Below are 9,900 nucleotides of genomic sequence, written 5' to 3' on the forward strand. Positions count from 1 at the left end.
CTTGCTCATGAGCTTCCCTGTTTGGGCCCCCCCCCCCATGGAAAGGAGTATGCTGGACTATGTGGGACTTGGTTTTGATCCAGAAGAGCTCTGCCTATGTTCATATGGCAAACGGATGTACTTAGCCAAGTGTAATCCCTGATCAGACTTGCATCTTTATTTTGCGAAGAACTCCCCAAACGGTTATTGTGGTTTTGGGTTTTTGATATTTCTAGTAAGAAATAAAATAAATATGAAAATCCCAAGGTCTGGAGATGAAAAGCGGTTGCAAAAGGCCAAAAGAGTTGACCCGCAATGACTGTAACCTAAATTGCTCACTTGTGGTTGAGGGCTCTGAATGACTTTTTAAGGAGGGTTTCAAAAGGGAGTGGGAGGCAAAATGCCCCTCCTGGTGAACCAGTGGCATTGGCTTTGGGAAGGGTTGACCCAGGGATGCCACAAAGGGAGGAAATTAAAACCTGTCTCCTCCTAGACTATTCAAAATTGAAGGCCGCAGAGCAAAGGCCCTTGTAACAAATACTGGTGTGAGACTGAAAATAATTTCCTTTCATGTGCAAAATAGTGTTTAGATAAGGAGAAATACCAAAATGAATGAAAGCCTGGAGATGGAATGGGTAGAAGGAAGAATACACACACACACACACACCCTAAATGCACAACAGTTTCTGCTTATTTTTTTTTTTCAAAGTAAAACCTGTTACTTTGGATCTGGAAACAAAGCACAGAGAATAAATGGTAGCATCAAGACTTCTGCATTTTTTAATCTCTGTGATGTTTCTGGGAGACCTCCATCCTGCCTAATCCTGCACTGTGATCCACATCTATCCTGCATACAGTAAGTAAACCAACGATGACACACCAGCCTGCAGAAACAGAAAGGTTGCTCGTTCCCACTTATAGGGTGGTTTTATTTATTTCATTTATAATCCATACTTTCAGAAGATCAAAACAGCAGCCGTGGTGCTCTCCCCTCCCACTCCCACTTGATCCTCACAACAACTATGATAAGGTAGGTTAGGCTGAGAAAGGGTCATCTGGTCAGCTTCATGGCTGAGTGAAGATTTGAACCCAGAACTCCCCAGCCCTGGTCCAACACTCTAACCCAGGAATAGCCAAGGTGGTGCCCTCCAGACGCTCTTGGATTACAGCTTACATCAACCCTGACCACTGTGGAGTCGATGAGAGTTATGGTCAAATATCCATGTTGGCTATCCTTGCTCTATCCACTATACCACACTGCTTCTCTTTAGGTTCTTAGTCTGTTAGGCTTTCACAGTAGTGGTGGCAAAGAATCATAAGGCTTTTGTGAAATATACGAAGCTCAGTAGTGCATGAGATGTATTTTAACGTCATAGTATTTGTTTATAAAAACATTTATATAGCACCAATTCATACAATTGAACATGGCAGTATATACAATAAAATAGAAAACACACATACACAAACCAGAGCTGTAGCTCAGGGGCAGAGACCAGGGTTCAAATCCTCCAACTCAACCATGAAACTCACTAGGTGACCTTAGACCCATAACTATCTCTTAGCCTGGCCTACCTCACATGGTTGTTGTGAGGATGCACTGTGGAGAGGACAAAAACTATGCACCCCACCTTGAAATAATTTGAGAAAAGGGTGTGGGTGTGTACACACTCACCTAGAATATTTGTATTACTACTGTACTATTACTGGTATCTTTCATTTCATCTCCTAGAAAATTCTGATTAATTGTAATGGAAACTCAGTGTCATGTGTAATATTATTATTACAATTTATTAGCAGCCTTTCACCCTAAGGTTACAACAATTTAAACACAACATGGATATTAAAATGCAGCATCAAACTGTATCAGAAACGGATTGAAACAACTTAAAGATTTTTTTAAAAAGGCAACAGGAAATGTCTAGTGGGGGAATGAAGGTAAGTGAGGTCAGACCACAGCATAAATGGAGGCCAACAGAAACGTTTTCCTGAGTGCTAGCTTAGTTACGGGTAGTTCCCTGAGCGTTGTGCAGGAGGCTCACATGGTGCTGGTAGTGAGATTTAAGGATCTGATAAGCTGCCCTGCGATATCCCTTGTCTTGGGTTGATTTTCCCTTGTCCTTCCATGTCGTCTGCTATCCTCCCTTGTTTTAATGGTTGCCTGGGGATAATTTCTGCCTTGGATCATACAAGCCCAATGCTGCAATTACTTTCTGACCTCAAAGGCGAGTGTTTCCAAATTACACTTCTTCATAAAAAGCCACTGTCTAGTGGTGTGTGTGTATGTGCAAGCGCGCTTATTTTTATATACCTAAACAGTTAAATAGTGGGTGTGGATGAAGAGAGCCGAAATGGAGGAAGTTGCAGGGGGGGTGTTGAGGGGGGAAGGCCGGTTACCATGTGGACATAAGAGAAAGGAGGGAGAGGAGCAGAAATAACCTTTTCCCCAAGATGGCCAAAGCTTAGGACTGGAAGAAGTGGAAGAAGCACTTCATTGTTGTCACCACAGCATTTGCCAAGCTGGTATCCCACCCCCACCCTCGATGTTTTGGACAGCTGTGCTGACTGGGCCTGATGGGAGTTGTAATCCAAAGCATCTGAAAGGTACCAAGCTGGCAGGTTTTTATTTATTTATTGCATTTATACACCACCTTTCTCTCCAAGGAGCTCAAGGTGGCGTATATGGTCCTCCCCTTCCCATTTTAGCCTCACAACAACCCACTGAGGTAGGGTTAGGCCAAGAGACAGCGACCGGTCCAAGGTCACCCAGTGAGCAGCATGGCTGAGTGGAGATTTGAACCCTCGTCTCCCAGGTGGTAGTCCAACACTAATGGTTACAACACACTGACTCTCGGTGCTAGGAATAGCAGTGGATTCTTTCCAGCTCATATCCCATTTATGCTTGTTATAATCTTGTGAGGTAGGTCACGCTGCTCCTGGGCCTGTTGCTCTTCAACATCTTTATAAACGACTGGGTGAAGATATTGAGGGGGTGCTCATCAAATTTGTGGATGACACCAAATGGGGAGGAGTAGCCAACGCCGCTGAAGTTGGAATCAGGATTCAATTTCACCTTAAGTTGGAGAACAGGGCCCAAACTAACAGAATGAATTTCACTAGGAACACATGAGCAGGAGAGGGCTGTTGCACTCTTGGACATCTGGGTGATCACAGTAGATTTTGCTGTGTTGTCTGCCTACTATAGTCTGTTAATGTCAAACTGGTGCTCTCTCCTCCATTTCAGAATGAGCTGCATTCTAATCCAAGGTGAACTGAATCCGATCTATAGCTTATGGGGTTCCTTAGTATGCTGGAAGAGGGGGTAAGCGTACATCCTTCTTTCCACACATGCGCCCACACATACTCACGGAGGGAAAGGGGATGCTTTGTCAACCTTGATCTATACAAACACTTCCCTGTTCCACACAGGGATTAATTCAAGGCAAAGCAGGGGGGGGGGGTGGTTCTATCCTTGACATATTGAGAAGATCCAGTTTTCTGCAATAACAATAAAAGGAGGCAGGGGACATAATGTGATCTCTTGGCTTAGGAGAATTTGTGGCTTCCCTAGATTCGATTGAACAATCCTTTTCCACCTACCAGCATCTGCTGGGTATCAGTATCCAAGACAGAAGCCAGAGGTACAGCCCTAGTAAATTCCAATTCAGGTTTTTTAATTAATTCTGAGCGTTTTCTTTCCTTTTGGGGTCCTGGGGTCAATCAGCCATCTACAGCCTGGGGGGGAGAAGCGTATTAAAATTCAAATAGCACAAAAAAGAGCTTCCAAAAATCCCCCTGATCTCTCCCCTCCTCCCGCTATATATCTCCTCCATGCACATCTGGATAAAAGCTTGCACTCCAAGAGCAACAGAAAGCATTAGCAGGGCTGTGCTCCCAAAAAGCATTTCACATGCTTGCATCATATGGCCGCTATGGAAGGAAGAGCTTCTGGGCCATCCAAAGATGGTGTCCTGGCAACTGCTTCTGCCCCGTAGTGTTGTTGACTCAGGAAGTAATGGAAGGTGTGCTATTTTATTCTACTTGTTTATTGCCATCATTTGCTTGTGTTGTGCCAGATAGACCTTCCTCTGCCTTTCAGATGCTGATGCTGCAGGCAAGGCTGAACCAGTCAGCCAAATCTGGATCCGGCCATTCAGCTGCATTGCTGGCAAGAGCCCTCACTCACAGGGTGGGGGCCCAGACACACGGATGAAATGCACACCCTCCCTCTTCCCCTCCACAAACCCAGAAGATATCAGTGGAATATTTCTTAGGGATCTTCCCCCCTCCCCCTCCCTTGGTAGGAGGCTAATAAATCCCCCTGGATGTGAGATGACATTTATTCTAAGAAAATTGTTGGAAAAATGAATGCGCGTGATTGGCTTCAGCTCGCAGACTGCGCTGGCACACAATAGAAAGCCCTGAAGAGGATGTTTATTGACAATGAATTCCTTGATTGAGCAAGTAATCAACCCCTTTTACAGTGCTTGTAAAATGCTATTTTATGGTAATTTACTTGCTGGAGTGTCATTTATGGGGCAGGCAATCCACAAAGAACGCAGCCAGGGTTGCGAGACACCCGTTCACCATCTAAGAAAAGGTGTAGACAGAAGTTTGGGGAACAGATCAGGAGAAGCAAGAGGGGCAGATGAGCTGATCCCCTGCCATTTTAGATTCCATGTTTCCCCAATACCATGTGTCAGAGAGGGCCCCAGCAGCCTCAGATGTGGAGGGAAGGGGGCTGACAACACCCAGAGACCTTCATCTCCACCCCTTGCCCCACAGCTATGACTTGAATGGGCTCAGCTGTCTTGTCTTTAAAGAGATCACCACACACCACTCAGGCCTGTAGAGAGCCTTCAGCCACTTGTGTGGATCTGAGACTTCTGGAGCAACAGACGGTGTTCCTGTTGCCATGGCAATATTGCAAGTTCCTCCCGGGTCTTTTGCCCATCTCATTTTGCTCTGTTACCCTTCAACAGATGCTTTTGTGGGGTGAGGTGGGGCTGGCACAGGATTGCTAAGGGACCCCCTTGTTCCTGCTGCTCAAGGTCTTCCATCCTTGAAAATACCTTCTGGCCTCCCCAGGCACATCCTATGCCAGAACACAGGAGCCTTGGATTTAATTAGATGCTATCAATAATTGGGGTAGGAATGGAAGGATTGTCCATTTCAGTTCTCTCAGTTCTCATTTTTCCAACCTTACAATCACTTATCCACATTTCCGCAGCAATTTGCATGAAAAAAAAATTCTAATAAAGATTCTTCAGCATTTTAGTGCAACTTTCTCCTAATAAGCACATTTTTGTCTGCAGTTTTGACTCATGTACATATTTTTGCAAGCAATTTCTCCTAATACAATGCATTTTTGTACAACAGTTTTAGTAGTATATATATTTTTATACACATTGTCTCCTAATGTATGCATTTATTGCATTATCCAACGTTTGGTTGGAGAATTGCATTGCAAAAATTGGATAAGCGCACATTTTGAAGGATGGCTATCATATTGTTCTGGAAAAGTGTGGAATTGATAGATTTGGCTTTCAATGTGGACTGAATCAAATGTCTCTTGCATCTTTAAATGAGTCTTCAAATGGGTGTCTCTTTGCATCTTTAAATGAGTCTTCAAATGGGTGTCTCTGAACGTTATTATTGTTCTTTAATGTTTGAGGTTTTATTACGTTGCCCGAAGTGGCTGGGGCAACCCAGTCGGACCAGCTTATTACTATTATTATTATTACTATTATTATTACTATTAACATTAGTAAAGGATAGCTCACAAATTGCCATAGACTAACCCCTCATAGTGGTAATTTGTCACCTATCCCTTTCCCCATAGAGGGAAATGGAATCAGCTTAGACACACACACAATCACTCCCCTTCCCCTTTGGCCTAAATCCAACAGAAGGGTAACTCTTCAATCCTGTAAGTGCTTACTTGAGAGCAATTCCCACTGACATCACAGCCACACCATACATTTAAAGCATTATTATACCACTTCAAACAGTTATGACTTACCACAAGGAATTCTGGGAGGTGCTGTTTTGTTAAGAGTGCTTGGAATTGCACCTCTCTGATGGGTAAAGCACTTTTTTGAGGGGATGGGGAACCAAAGGTGGTATAAATGTACTGTAAACGTATGGTGTGGTTATAACCGAAACTCAGTGCATCTTACTTCTGAGTAGGCATGCCTTATAAGTGTAGCTATGCCCATTTATTTCAACAGACATAGGCACACATTCCTTTCCGCCTTGCACCTCTGTAGACACAGATTTGTCTGATTTCTTCATCTGCTTTTACTCTAATCCCAGCCTTGCCTCCCTCTGCCCTGTGAAGCAGACACAGCGCCTACCCGAGGAAGTTTCACAAGGAATGGGAAACACATGTGAAAGAAGGAAGGCTGTTCTGTTCCCAGTCATGTCTGTCCCTTCGTAGATGCTTTCCCCTTCGCGTCTAAAGAAAGTTGGTGTTCATAGAAGTTGGAGGTGATGATGCACAGGGCTCTGCTTCTCCTCAAGCGTGCATGCATCTGTGAGGTCTGCATGCACAGGAGCCTACGTATGCTGGTTTATATACATAATACATGATACATGTCCATATGGATGTGTGTGAGAGGAAAGGTGTATGAATGTTCTTGAGAAACTTAAAATTTACACTGTGCTTCTCCCCAGAAAAGGTTATTTGACTTTAAGGGATTCCTTCTCTGACGATTGGACCAGATTGGACCAGATTGGACACATACTTTTCAGCTTGCATCACAATCATAAATGCTAAGATTGATGGTTCTTCTTAGGTTTGCTTGCAGGGAATACCAGGGTATGTTGTGGCCAGCTGACCCACAATGCTGCGTTGCCTGCCATTTTTCTCTGAGCAGGTGGTGGTTTTATCTTTACAAAATGCAGCTGTGACGCCTGCAATCTGCACCAGAAGACCTGCGAGGGAGATGAGTGGTTTCTCAATGCTTTTCCCCCCTCTGTCATTTTTTTCCAGGGGTGGGGGACAGTGAGGGGGTTAGGATTCAGAAAGCCCTCTGCATCAGGTCCTCGAGGGCAGATGGTGAGGATGATTGCAATTTGTATACCACCCTTCATCATATATGGTCTGCTGTTTATGCTGTGCAGGACTGTCAGCTTTTAAAAATTCATACAAACCATGGAAAAATTCTCTATGCTTTTCTCTATGAGAAGAGAGTAGCCACTATGCTCTGAGTACGGAGGATTTTAAAGGAACTTGGCATTGAGAACTGTATCAGTTTACACTGTTTAGATAGAAGTGCACTTAGTTAATTGCAGGGAAAACATTGGGGACCTGATGTGCAGCTTATTTAGCCTAATGGTTAATCCAGCCCTGGAACGGACATTTCCTTTCGTGGTAAGGATAATGTGTGGATCTGAGAAGTGTACCAAGGGAATCTTAAGAAATGGGATACACTGAATACTGAAACTAGACCCACACATATGACAGGCCTAGGGCTTCTTCAGTAACTGATTTATTTTTAGCTAGTTTGCAACATCTGATTTCATCTATCAAACTTGTGAAGATATAGAAGCCACAGAAGTGTTTAAAATAACATGCCTTGAGGCAACATCTGTCATCTCCGAAATTAGGAGGCGGAGTGAGGCTTAGGCTATGTGAAGTTCACTTCACTTCTTGGGCTGCCTTTGAGTACAGAGTGGTGCCCCAGCCGTCCCCCCCTCGCCCCCCGGGCACTTCTGCGCAGAGATTTTCACAGTTTAGACTCCAGGAAGAAAAGAGTCAGGAACATTTAGTAATCCTTTTCAGCCTTAATTAGATTTCCTTTACATAAAAGCACTCTTGCAAGGGAAATTCAGAGTTCACTTATATTTTGTTTTCTAGCTCTCTATTTATGATAAGGGGGAGGAGATTTCTGACTTTTCATTCCTTAGCTTGTCTCCATATTTCTTTTGAAAAGGGAGGGTGCAGTAGAAATTTCCAATCGATAGTCTTTCTACTATAGGTGATAAAATAAGAAGTACTGCCTTAGACCAAGTAATAGTGTTAGACTGTCTGTTCTAGTATTCTTTACTCTTGCGCCCTGAAATCTTTTTAACTTGAAATATCAGGGAGATGCAAAGCAGATGCTGTCTGGTTCTATCTTCCAAACAACCACAGCCCAACACCAAAAACAAATGATTTGTGATCCTAATTCTATGTTGGATTGTGGACACTGTCTTTCAGAGTTAATACGCTATATATCAGGGGTGGGGCCTTTGGCTCTCCAGATGTTGTTCAACTCCAGCTCCCATCAGCCCCAGCCAGCATGGCTAAACAGTCAAGGATAATGGGAGCTGAAGTCCAACAACATCTCAAGGCCAACCCTGCTCAGTTTTAGAGGTACCTTACAGAATTCCAAGAGAGAAAGAGGTTCCAACAGCAGAGTGTAAACTACAAGACTTGAGTGTGGGCTCAGGACATGTAAAATCTCCGGCTTTTCCCAGGTTAGGATAAATGCAAGTGATATTGTTGTAAGCTCACGCTAGGAACTTCAATAAGCTGCACATGCAATCTCTTGTATGTGTACCATATCACCATGGAGAAGCACTAGCAACATTGTCAATGTCTATGCATTGCTTTACAGTTTCACACTTTTGATTTATGTGTGTTAAACCCTAGCACCATCTCACTTGCAGCCACTGTCTGACCATGTGTGTGTGTGATATGTCAGTTGATTTCCTGATATTCAATGGAAAGAAATTATGAGGGCTTTTTTGCTCAGTGCAGAAGTATAGAAAAGCTGCCCTCTGCTGGCTGGACAAAGTACAGTTCCCTTTGTTCTTGGGCTGCTTCATATGAAGTTATCCTTTTATTAAACACAAAACCTATTTGCATTGTCAGTTGTGAAGTGTGACACAGATACTTATTTTTCACAGGTACAAAAAGCCAGAATGCTGGTGTTGACAGGACATTGGGACCTATTTTTCCGACACAGAGGTTATTTCCATGGAGAAAACACAGCATGTGTGAAGCAGCCTTTATAGATGGTGGATTCTGCACAAGTGATAAATTTTAGGCTGGTGATCAGTGACTAAGGCCATCATGTTTTTACTATGCATTATTGTAAGTGCATAATGTAGGGTGAATGTTCTTAAGTCACAACTGCCCAAGGACATGCAAGATATTTTAGTAAACAGAAGGAATGAAGAACCTCCTGCATTATCATGCCAATGAAAAAAACATGAGGATTTCCCACAGGCACCAGTGCAGGGCTAGCCAATGTGGTGACTTCCTCATCTTGACAGAGTACAAGCCCATCAGTAGTCCCGAAAACATCCGGAGGGCACAATGTTGGCTATCCCAGCAGTTGTGGATGAACCTTAAGTAAGGTTTGAACACGTTAACAGTGTAGAACAAGTTGGAGAGCAACTGTTACAGCAAGTTTCCTGTGAAAATTGGGATATAATGGACCACTTGGAGAGACCTGGGACCATCTGACTACCTTCTTGTTGTGTTTGTCATTCACTTGATCCTCATGGAAAAGAACTTGGGCAGCTTGCAACACCATAGCAGCAGGTAAGCTTAGCCGAGAACAGGTGACAAAGAGATGGCACTTCAGAACAGCAGCAGCGAAGATGACCTATTTACCTATAGATAGCCTCGCTTTGCATCAGTGGAGAACTGGAAATAGAGCTGGGAATAAAGCATAGCGTTTGCAAAAAGCACAGCCTCGGTTACGTGCTTTTACAACTTTTTTTAACTTTCAGTGACTGAACCTTGCAGGAACCTCACATTTTCCTGGCTCAGCTTGAACTTCTTCAACTCTGCGTTTCTTGGCTTGTATCCCAAGATTCTTCAAGCCCCAGAAATGGAGATACTCAACAAAGTTTTAATACAGAGGTGGGGGGGGGGGGGGAAATGAGACGATATGGGGGAAAGGCTTCTTGATTCATCCAGGGTCAAGG

The 9,900-nt window shown here is 43.7% G+C and overlaps 2 long non-coding RNA genes across 2 annotated transcripts; one reads left to right on the plus strand and one right to left on the minus strand.

Annotated features, from left to right (window-relative positions):
- The first annotated feature begins 747 nt into the window (after positions 1-747).
- LOC309378951 lies at positions 748-9,657 on the plus strand. The gene is made up of 2 exons (XR_014172304.1): positions 748-835; positions 8,872-9,657. It is a non-coding gene; the product is annotated as an uncharacterized lncRNA (long non-coding RNA).
- On the minus strand, positions 2,627-5,300 carry LOC309378950. Its single transcript, XR_014172303.1, has 3 exons — positions 4,736-5,300; positions 3,345-3,711; positions 2,627-3,049 (listed from the first exon to the last, which is right to left on the minus strand). It is a non-coding gene; the product is annotated as an uncharacterized lncRNA (long non-coding RNA).
- Positions 9,658-9,900: the final 243 nt, after the last annotated feature.

Source organism: Podarcis melisellensis (genome assembly GCF_964234715.1).
Source record: "Podarcis melisellensis genome assembly, chromosome: 1".
Lineage (NCBI taxonomy): Eukaryota > Metazoa > Chordata > Lepidosauria > Squamata > Lacertidae > Podarcis > Podarcis melisellensis.